Source organism: Puma concolor, chromosome D4 (genome assembly GCF_028749965.1).
Source record: "Puma concolor isolate L17-30 chromosome D4, mPumCon1.1.hap2, whole genome shotgun sequence".
In the NCBI taxonomy this organism is placed as follows: domain Eukaryota; kingdom Metazoa; phylum Chordata; class Mammalia; order Carnivora; family Felidae; genus Puma; species Puma concolor.
In genome coordinates, this window is record NC_141679.1 from 62013800 (window position 1) to 62024706 (window position 10907).

Sequence of the window (10907 nt, forward strand, 5' to 3'; positions counted from 1 at the left end):
CTCTATTGAGTTAAGCTGTTGGAAACTCTAGAAAGGGGGTTCTCACACTAAGCATCCATAAGTGCTCACTATCCTTGGCCTGCCCTCAGGTTTCTCAGGAGCTGAGGTCTTGCCTTGCTGGATGGTGTCTTCTAATCTGGTTTCTCTGCCTGACCTCAAGCCCAGGGCTTGGGCTCAACCTGTACACACTGGTGCAACTATACCTGTTGGTGTATATCCACTGTCCCATGCCCCTAAGTGGGGAGAAGTCCCAAGCCTCTGGCTACCCTCGCCCTCTGCTCCTCCTCCCCATAATCCAACAACTCAGATGTTATCATCTGGCTCTGTAGGGGCTCCAGGATTCAGCTCTGGCACTGGGGCTGGATCCCTCCTGATTGGCAGGAGCACGTGCTACGATGACCATAAAATAGTTGATTATTCCCCTGCCTAGGCCTTCCCAGCACCCTGAGTTCCAGAAAGTACCCAGAGTGCCCTGTTATCTGCGATGTTTGTATGGGAGATTGCCTGCCCCACCTCTCCCCCCACACATGCTCTTTTTCCTCTGGTCCTTCACTCAGTGAATGGCACTGCCACCCAGCCAGTAGCCTGGGAGTCATTTATTTCTTCATTCACTCATTCATTCAACAAATATTGACTGAATGCTTCAGTAGTAGTGATGACAACAACAACAACAACATCAGTAATTTGAAAAAGCCATAAAAGTTAGTGCTAGGAAGTTCAGCAAAGTCTGGGTATTTCCATGATGGCTATTTCTATTCTTCTCAATGTCACAATATTTAACCAATATCTTGGGGCACTGTGCTGTGCTGCGTGTGTTGGTCTTTGAGACACGATGGGATGTTGGCTCCTCTCTTACCTTCCCTGGGACTGCTGCTCACACCTCCAGGCTGATCTGGCTTCCAGCTCCCCCCCTCCACACCAGGGGAGAGAACTTTCTTTTTTTAATGTTTATTTATTTTCAAGAGAGAGAGAGAGCAGGGGAGGGGCAGAGAGAGAGGAAGATAGAGGACCTAAAGAAGGCTCTGCATTGAGAGCAGAGAGCCTGATGCGGGGCTCAAACTCATGAGCAGGACCTGAGCCGAAGTCAGACGCTTAACCAACTGAGCCACCCAGGCGCCCCAAGAGAGAACTTCCTGAAGAGCCTGCCACACACCGTCAGTACGTGTTTTGATTTGGGTTCCCCCTTAGATAAGCATTCATTTGCAAGTTGTTTATGTGGGAAGTGGCCCCAGGACACATCAACAGGGGTGTGGGGAAGTGAGACAGAGAAGGGATGGCAGGCTGCAAAGGGGCATCTAGTCACCACTGTGGATGACCAGGTCATGCTCTCCAATTAGGAACTCTAGGAGCCAGTACGGAGTGAATAGGCACCTCCGAATTTCCCACCTAAGGGGCAAGTGAGCTGTGGTAGTTCTGCACCATCAGTCACTGAAAAGCAGGGGTGCGTGAAATGCCAGGACTTCTGACTGGCCAGGCCCAGGCAGAGGGGCGCAGGCTGCCAGAGAAAGCTCTTACGTAGACTCTTGCGGTCGGAGGTTGGAGGTCTACGGGCCCGGCAACTGCTAAACCTACTGACCCAGGCTCAGTCTAATGGGAAGCCACACGGGTTTGGTTTCAAGAACACCTACCAGGCAGAAACCTTGAGAATTTGTGGAGGATGCGAACCCTGTGTGAGCGCCTATCTGACAAACTCAGGCAAGGCAGCACCTGCCCGTGAGCCCATCCAGGGGCTGATCTCCACAGGACCGTGCCAGCAGGGGCTGGGGACAAACCTGTGCCCGGAGCAGCGAGGAAAGCTCACGATGGCCTGTGCCCTTGCTCACGGCACTCAGAAGAGCTCCCGGTCCTCTTCAGGATAGACTTTCATACTTTCTCAACATCAACGAATAACAAGCATTTGTTAGTCATCTGAGGAGATGGTGCGGCCTCAAAATGGCACCAGACCGCCAATCAGAGCCAGTTAAGAAGAATTATGACAGAAAGCAGGAGTTAACTTTTAAACCAGTTGAAATTTGCATTTCAGTGAAAAGTCAGAGGGTAGAGAAGGCATGAAGTGGGATGCTGGGAGAACAAGAAACAATCCTTGAAAGCAAAATGATTGTGCGTGCCCCCAAATAAAATAGAACTGCAGTACGTATACTACTGAAAACTGACTTAGTGAGTTATCAGATAAACTCATAAGAATTCATACAATCCCCTCAGAACACAGATGAAAAGATAAATTTATAAGATAAAAAATAGGACGAGGGAAAATAGATATAATGTTCCAACATTTATGTAACAGGAGTCATAGAATCAAAAAGACGAATGGATGGAAGTATTTTTTTAAGTAATCTCTACACCCAGTGTGGGTGTTGAACTCATGACCCCGAGATCAAGAGTTGCATGCTCTTCTGACTGAGTCAACCAGGTGCCCCAGAAGTGAAGTATTAGTTAGAGAGAGAGAGAGAGAGAGAGAATTTCCTGAGCTGAAAAGAGTTTATCTATGGATTGAAGTGGTTCACTGAATCACGGATTATAATGAAAAAGTCTATAAACCGCTGACACAGAAGCCGTTAAAAAAAATTTTTTTTAATGTTTATTTTTGAGAGAGAAAGAGACAGAGTGTGAGCGGGGGTGGGACAGAGAGAGAGGGAGACACAATATCCGAAGCAGGGTCCAGGATCTAGGCTCCGAGCTGTTAGCCCGATGCAGGGCTCAAACCCACGAACCATGAGATCATGACCTGGACTAAGCCACCCAGGTGCCCCAACAGAAGCCATTTTAAAAATTAAAAGATTCTATATAAAATTTACTGGTATGAATTTTTAAAACATAGATATAACGCGCTATGAAAATGTAATGATCAAAACTGATGCAAAAAAATAAATAGCCTGAATATTCTAACCACAAGTGCAATTTAAAAGATTATTAAAAAATCTGGCTGTCTTTCCCCATTCTGCATTCTTAGATAGTTATGGCTGGGATAAAGAGAGATTCCTCAAAGAAAGGGTGGTGCTACAGAAGAAAGAAAATGTATACTGGCAAATAAAATAAAAGACCCTTTATATCCTACCTCTTGGGTGGGAGACTTTCTCTGTATATATAATTCCCATACACACGATTCTAAGAATGCCTTACTTCACATACACTAAAGGTGTCTTCACCCCCAAAGTGACATCACAGCTACCACATCCAGCTGCTGCAAGTTGAGGGTCTCTGGGTGACATCCCAGTCCACCAGGCCCTGATGGTGGTGAATTGTTAATCATTTATTGAGCACATAGGGGTATGGAGAAAGAGTAACTGCCCTCAAGGATCTTCTATTCCAGCAAAAGGGAAAATAAGTTACACAAATACAAAGAAATATATAAATAAGATGGACTCAGGTAGTGAAAATTGCTAAAAGAAGACAAAATAAGATAATGGAATATGGTTGGGGGAGGGGATGCCGAGATACCCTTCCGAGAAGATGGCATTTGAGTCGGGATGTTTGTAACGGGTGTATTCAGATGTCTTCCTTAAGGTATAATTTGATTTCTTACAAATATTGTCCCCAAACTATGCTATATCTATAGCACAGTCCTTTACAGGATAGGCCCTTATAAACCTCTCAGGAAGTATATGAGTAAAGGTCCATGCAGAAGACAAAAACACTTTATAAGCATTTGAAACAGGAAATTTGCTGTAATGAGTCACACAAGTGATAGAAAAACCTAAGAACTAAGCGAGGCAGAGTAAGGCTATCCAGATATTAACAAAAGTGAGGCAAATGGAGGAGGATATGTGACCAAAGCCCAGAGGCCAGGAGCAAACAGCAAAAGTTGGGCCATGCTAGGCCTGGACTCATAAAGGAAGGAGACCTCATACCCGGAAATCACACTGGAAGCAGAGAGGGTGGAGGAAGATGCCTTATCGTGTCCCTTCCTCCTGCTTTTCAACCCCCCATCCACCAGCTGACCCAGTGGCTTGGGCAGCATGGCCTGCCAGGATCAAGTTCCCACCCCCGAGTTTGGGAAAGGGTGAGAAATGTACCTGGAGGGCAAAGGGGCCCAGGACAGATGCAGGTGCACTTCATGACCTCCTGGGGATTAAAAGTCTACTTTAATCAGTCTCAAATGGTTTGAATCTCTTCTGCCTCTCCTGAGCTGGGTCCTGGCTGCTGGGAGTGCAGATGGGGAAGGAGGGCGATAGGTTCTGAGATACCACTCCCCCTTCCTTCTTCAAGGCCCCGCTCTCCCAGTGTGTTTGGGGAGGGCAGAGGGACAGGAAACCGGACAAGAGTGTCTTTACTCACACGGCCACAGCTGTTGTTCTTTCTAAATTGGCTGTTCCCGCTTCTCCGGCTAACAGTGGCCACTGACACCCTCTCTGTGGCGGGCATTCAAATACTAGTGTGTCGTCTGGAGGACCCGAGCCCAACTACCTCCCTTAGTGTCCACTTGGCCCAACCACAGATCCTTCCCTCCTAGCCAGTATACTCTCCTTCTCCCCCTACTCCCAGCTGGAAACAGTGCCACGCTTCCTCTCCCGGACTCACACAAGTCCAGCGGCAAGTCCGAAAATGATGATCAGCTTGGGAACAGCAGGTCTATCAGGGACCCCATCTCTATGGCTGATTCGTTGACGTCTCCCCAGTATTTGGCTTGGGGGAAGGTCACCGCTCGCCACAAACACTGCTGTCCCCACAAGGCAGAGGATTCTGGCTCTAACCCCCTCTTTTCCTCCACCCCAGTCATCTCATGAAGATTAGAAAGGAGGGATGGAGGGCGGCTGGTAGGGACACTCTGACACCTTCCAGTAAGCCCCAGCAGAGTCTGGTGCTAGGGTGGGCAGTTCCCTTGAGAAGGAGAATGCTTAGAGCCTCTTTGTCCTCATCTCTGGGGTTTAGCTGGAATTCCTGGACAACAAGAAAAAGCCCACTGAGTATCCTGTTACCGTTGAACGATGGAAAGGGTGTGGGCTTGCAAAGATCTGGGGGAAGAGTGTCCCAAGACGAAGAAACAGCAAATGTAAAGGCCTCGAGATGCAAACTCAGATGGGGTATCTTAGGGGCAGAAAGAAGCTGGTAAGACCTTAATTAAGAGGCAGTGAGGGAGAAGACAGAGCCAGACAAGGGCAGATGGGGCGGAGGCAGCTGCAGATCACCTAGGCTCCTGAGGACGGAGGTAAGGTGTTTGGATTTTACGTCTGGTTGCTCTGAGAAGCTACTGGGTTTTAAACAGGAGGGCGACATGAACTGGTTTTATTTATTATTATTTTTGAGGCCACAGATGATACGACTGAATGTATTATTATGATTATTTTCCACTGTCCGGAAACACAAAACCAGCACCGACTCTTCCTATACAACAGAGTCTCACCGACATATGCGTGCCTCCTGCGGTTAGCATTCATTTTATTATCGACATAGACACTATTCTCTAGATGTTTGCTCGCAACAGATCTGTTAGGTTTGACAGCACATGAACTGATTTTTGTTTTGGAAAGACCACTGTGACCTCTGTGTGCTGAATGGACTGTGGGGGAACACTGGAGGCAAATGCCCAGTTCATAATTTGTTGCGGTGATTTAGCGAAGTGATGATGCCCTGGGCCATGGCTAAGCCAAGGACGTGGTGAGAAGTGGGGACATTTGGGTTCGATTTAGGAGGGGGCTACTGAAAGGGCTCCGTAGTCAGAGAATGATTCCTGGGGTCTGGGCCTGGACGGTTGCCTGGATGGTGTCCCTACTTCCTGGTACGGAAATGACTCCACGAGTCGTAAGTCACTGCTGGTTGGTTGTTTTCTTCATTATGGTATTCCCAGGAGTATCTGCCACTTAGTAGGTGCTCAATAAATATGTGTTGACTAGTTGACTAGCTTAATCAGGTCATAACCAAGAAGCCTAGTGGACATACTCATACTCTTGCCACTTATGACTAAATGATATGTTAACTCCATATATGTTTGCAAAATTGCATTTAAAAAAATTGGATTGGGGAAGTAATTACAGTTGTCATCTGCCAACAACCTATATCTCGTCCTTCTGGACAGCGACAGCAAAAACTCACTTCTCTGGCAGAGGGGCAAATTCTTCCATGCTCCTATTGGTCCTGCCTCTTGGGAGACATGGGAGGATTCCACCGAGCAGCGGCAAACTGGACCCCATAGTGGAGGAGTCTCTGCCCTTCACCCAGGCCCAGAGAAGCGTCCATTTCCTGGGGGCTCAGCTTCCTGGCCTGAGCTGGCTTGAAGCTCCACGTGATGAGGAAGGTCTACACAGGCCCTGGGCCGTGTTCCAGTCAAGATGAGGTGCTTCCTCTTTACTGCAGCACCTTCCTTCCCAGCCACAGATTTCTGCTTTTGCAGTTATTCAGGGAAAATGGTCAGCCAACTCTCTGCACCCATGGAATCTTGCCGTGAGGAGAAAGAGCTGCTCTTTTATCTGCTGATCCTTCCACTTTCAAACAACCCAGCTTTGATGGAAGCATCTTTTTCGGTAGTGCCCAGACAACCCATTCCAACATCCTGGCATCTTTTGGGATAGACCTCTTGTAACAGCCAGTGACCATCTAACCGGCTGTTCACAGCACATGGCCTGGAATACCAGCTTCTCCCCCCAGAAAAGGGGAGTCCTTGTGGCTCCGCACCCCCTTGCCCCAGCCGGCTCCACATTTTAGGGTCCATTACCTTATTACTCACAAGTCTCCATTTATAGGGACGAATTGCTGTATTATTCAGGCTTCTTTAGTTGTGGGACAGAAATCCAGTTAACCCTAGCATACCTAGAAAAGGGGGGTTACTGGTGTTTGGACAAAGGGTGGTCCATTGTCATGCTTTTTGCTTTCTACTCTCATCCCTCTTCCTGCTTCACTCAGCGCATATATACATACATATATACATACATATATATGTATATATGTATGTATATATGTGTATATATAAATGTTTGTTTATTTTGGGAGAGAGCGTGAGCAGAGGAGGAGCAGAGAGAGACACAGAATCGGAAGCAGGCTCCAGGCTCTGAGCTGTCAGCAGAGAGCCCGAAGCGGGGCTTGAACCCACGAACCGGTAGATCATGACCTGAGCCAAAGTCGGACACTTAACCGACCGAGCCACTCGGGCGTCCCCCTGCTTCCCTCATCCTGACGTTTCTCTGTGCCCCGGCCTCATTTTCTCTTACTTGGGATGCCTTCACCCTGGCGAGGACAGAGTACAGGAAGCATGGCCACCAGAAACTCCTGACGTGTTATTTAGCTCAGCTGTGCCAAGGCAGTGAGAAGACTGCTCTCCCCTCCCCGTGCTGAACCTGAGGTTAAGTCCCAGCTTCCACCAGCCTCCTCCTTCAGTCTCGAAGCTGCGGGATGGGGTTCTGTGATTGGTCAGGCTTAGGTTGCGTCATCGCCTGGGGAGGGGGTCAGGACTCAGGACTCAGCGACTGGCAGCCCCACCAGAATCAACCAGATCTCTACCCAAACGAGGTGAGAGTGCTATTTCTCTTAAACAAGTCGGATAAAGGAGCTAGGCAGGCAAACCCAACAGATCCGTCTTACAGGAAGTCAGATTGAATGCAGTCCAGGAACAGGAGTAAGCGTGCGCACTCGGAGGCTGGGTCTGTTTTCTTTTTTAACCCAACAAGAAATGCACGTTGTGGGCAGGAATTGTAACGAGGCGGCGAGCGCCACGTGTTCCTCCGTGGAGAAAAGTAGGATGGAGGGGAGGGTGGCAAACGGAGGCCCTGCCTTCTCGCCAGCCAGCAGGAGGTTCTGGGAGGTGGAAGCCACTTCAGGTGATGATGACTCAATACGGTGTATCACGCCTGCCTCAGTTCTGCTCTGTCCAGTTCTCCAAAGCCAAATAAATAGGAAGTGTGGCAGACTGGATTCTTTTTAGCAGCAGTACGCTTGGGTTTGTTTTCATGGGCATGAGTCCACTGGAAAGCAATTATTTTCCCTTGCCTTCTTGCTGCATCAGAGAAATGGAGCAATGTTAAAGAGAGACTTCAAAGAAACAATTTTGTAACTTACAAAATGGAATCACACAGTGGCTGCCAAGTTGGCTGTGCTGATATGTCAGGACTGGTTCTTTTTTAAAAAAATAAAACTGTGTATATTTAAAGTGTACAACATTTTGACATACATATACATAGTGAAAAGATTACTACAGTTAAGCTAATTAACATATCCGTCTCTCCACATAGTAACCACTTGTGTGTGTGTGTGTGTGTGTGTGTGTGTGTGTGTGTGTGTGAGTGTGTGGTGAGAGCACCTGAGATCTACTCTGAGCAAATTTCCAGTATACAATACAATATTATTAATTATAGTCACCATGCTGTACATTAGATCTATAGAACATATTCATACCTCGTAATTGCAATTTTGTACCCCTTGCTCAACATCTCCCCATTTCCTCTGCCTCCCCACCCCTGGGAACCACCATTCTACCTTCTACTTCTATGAATTCGACTTTTTCAGACTCCACATGTGAGTGAGATCATGTAGTATTTTTCTTTCTGTGTCTGGCCTATTCCACTTAATATAATGTCTTCCGGGTTCATCCATGTTGTTGTAAATGGCAGGATCTCCTTTTTAAAGGCTGGACAATATTCCAGTGTGTGTGTGTGTGTGTGTGTGTGTGTGTGTGTGTGTACATACATAAATTACACAGAGTAATTTCTTTAAAAAAATTGTTTTTAAATATTTATTTTTGAGAGAGAAAGAGAGAGAGAGAGAGAGAGAGAGAGAGAGAGAAGCAAAGCAGGGGAGGGACAGAGAGTGAGGGAGACACAGAATCCGAAGCAGGCCTCAGGGTCTGAGCTGTCAGCACAGAGCCTGACGTGGGCTCAAACTCATGAACCGTGAGACCATGACCTGAGCTGAAGTCAGACGCTTAACTGACTGAGCCACCCAGGCGACTCCAGTAATTTCTTCATCCATTCAACCATCGACAGACATTTAATCTGTTTCCGTGTCCTGGCTGTTGTGAATAATGCTGCAATGAACATGGGAGTACAAATAGATCTTCAAGGTACTGATTTCATTTACTATGGATATATACTCAGAAGAGGGATTGCTGGATCATATGGTAGTTCTATTTTTAATTCTCCAAGGAACCTCCATACTATTTTACATAAAGACTGTACCAATTTACATTCCTACCAATACTGTACAAGAGTTCCCTTTTCTTCACATCCTCTCTAATACTAGTTGTCTTTCGTCTTCTTGATAATAGCCATCCTAACAGGTGTAAGGTGATATATCATTGTAGTGTTGACATGCATTTCCCCAATGATTGGGGATATCACGCACCTTTTCATATACTTCTTGGCCATTTATATGTCTTCTTTGGTAAAATGTATATTCTGGTCCTTTGCCCATTTTTAAAATTAGGGTTTTATTTTGTTTGTTTTTGCTGTAGAATTGTATGAGTTCCTTATATATTTTGGATATTAAACCCTTATCAGATATAGGATTTGCAAATATCTTCTATTCCGTAGGTTGCCGTTTCACTGTGTTCATTGTTTCCTTTGCCCAGCAGAAGTTTTTAGCATTTAGTGTAGTGCCACGTGTTCATTTTTGCTTTTGTTGCCGGAATTTCTGGTTTTCTATCTCCAAAAAGTCACTGCCAAGACCGATGTGTCATACAGTTTATATGAAAATCAGCATGCTAGGGGCGCCTGGGTGGCTCAGTCGGTTAAGCGGCCGACTTCGGCTCAGGTCATGATCTCGCGGTCTGTGAGTTCGAGCCCCGCATCGGGCTCTGTGCTGACAGCTCAGAGCCTGGAGCCTGTTTCAGATTCTGTGTCTCCCTGTTTCTGACTCTCCCCCGTTCATGCTCTGTCTCTCTCTGTCTCAAAAATAAATAAACGTTAAAAAAAATTAAAAAAAAAAAGAAAATCGGCATGCTAGAATCAGAAGAGATCTTACAGATCGCAGCCAACCCTGTCACACTGCAGAAAAGGAAACTGAGGCCCAGAGAGGGGGAGAGAGCAATTTAAAGGACCTTAGTGAGTTTGAGGCAAAGTGAAGTCTAACACAGAGGTCTTCTGCATTGTTACACCAGGATCTTTCCATTAAGTCACTCAAGACTGCTTCATAAAGTAAATCACGGAGTGTCCGCTGCACATTTGCTTCTAAATGTCCTTGAAAACAGTTGATGAGAAATTTCAACCTGCTGCTGCAAGTGAAATTGCTAAATGAATTCGATTCTTGCATGCCAAAAATATCTCTGCAAAGATGTGCCTCTGTCCTTGTTCAGACACAGGACACTTGAATTCAGCCATCAAGGACGTGCCCCGGCCTCCCAATGGCCTTCTCAACCTCTGAATTGCCATGGTCTGAGGGTGGTCTCCCTGAATCGACTGCTTGTGTGTGTTTTTGTCATCTCTGGTGTTTCCCCATCTTGACTGTTGGGCTGTGCTACTCAAGACCAGCGCCCCCATCGCCCTGCCCCTCACTTTTCACAGTGAGGCTTTGGGGGTCAGTTGACCCTCCAGACCCACCAGGCTCTGTGCCCTGCAGAGCATCCGCAGTACAGCGGCGGGTTCCCTTGTATGTTGGCTTCCGCTGGGCTAGCCCAGTGGCTCCGGATGGAAGGGAGGGAGGGGTGTGAGGTCGGGGTACTTATTTGCAGGGTTTCCTGTCTTGGGCTCTGCTGCATCCCTCCCTTGAAAAGCACCACTCCAGTCAAGTGGCTCCCTACACGGGCCCCCCTCTCCACACTCCCGCAGCTCCTCCTCCCTGCACCCATTCAGGCTGGGCTGCTGTTATTGGTGCCTCCGTGAGCCTTGGGCTTCCGCATTCTCCCTTGTGGTTTCTCCATACCCTGCCGTCCCTTTGAAAATAGTCTTTTCATCAAACGCTCCTCAAATTACCCCATTTGTACGTGTCACCTGTTCAGCTGGGATTCTGACTGACAAACTGCCTGACTCCAACCTGGGACTTCAGTC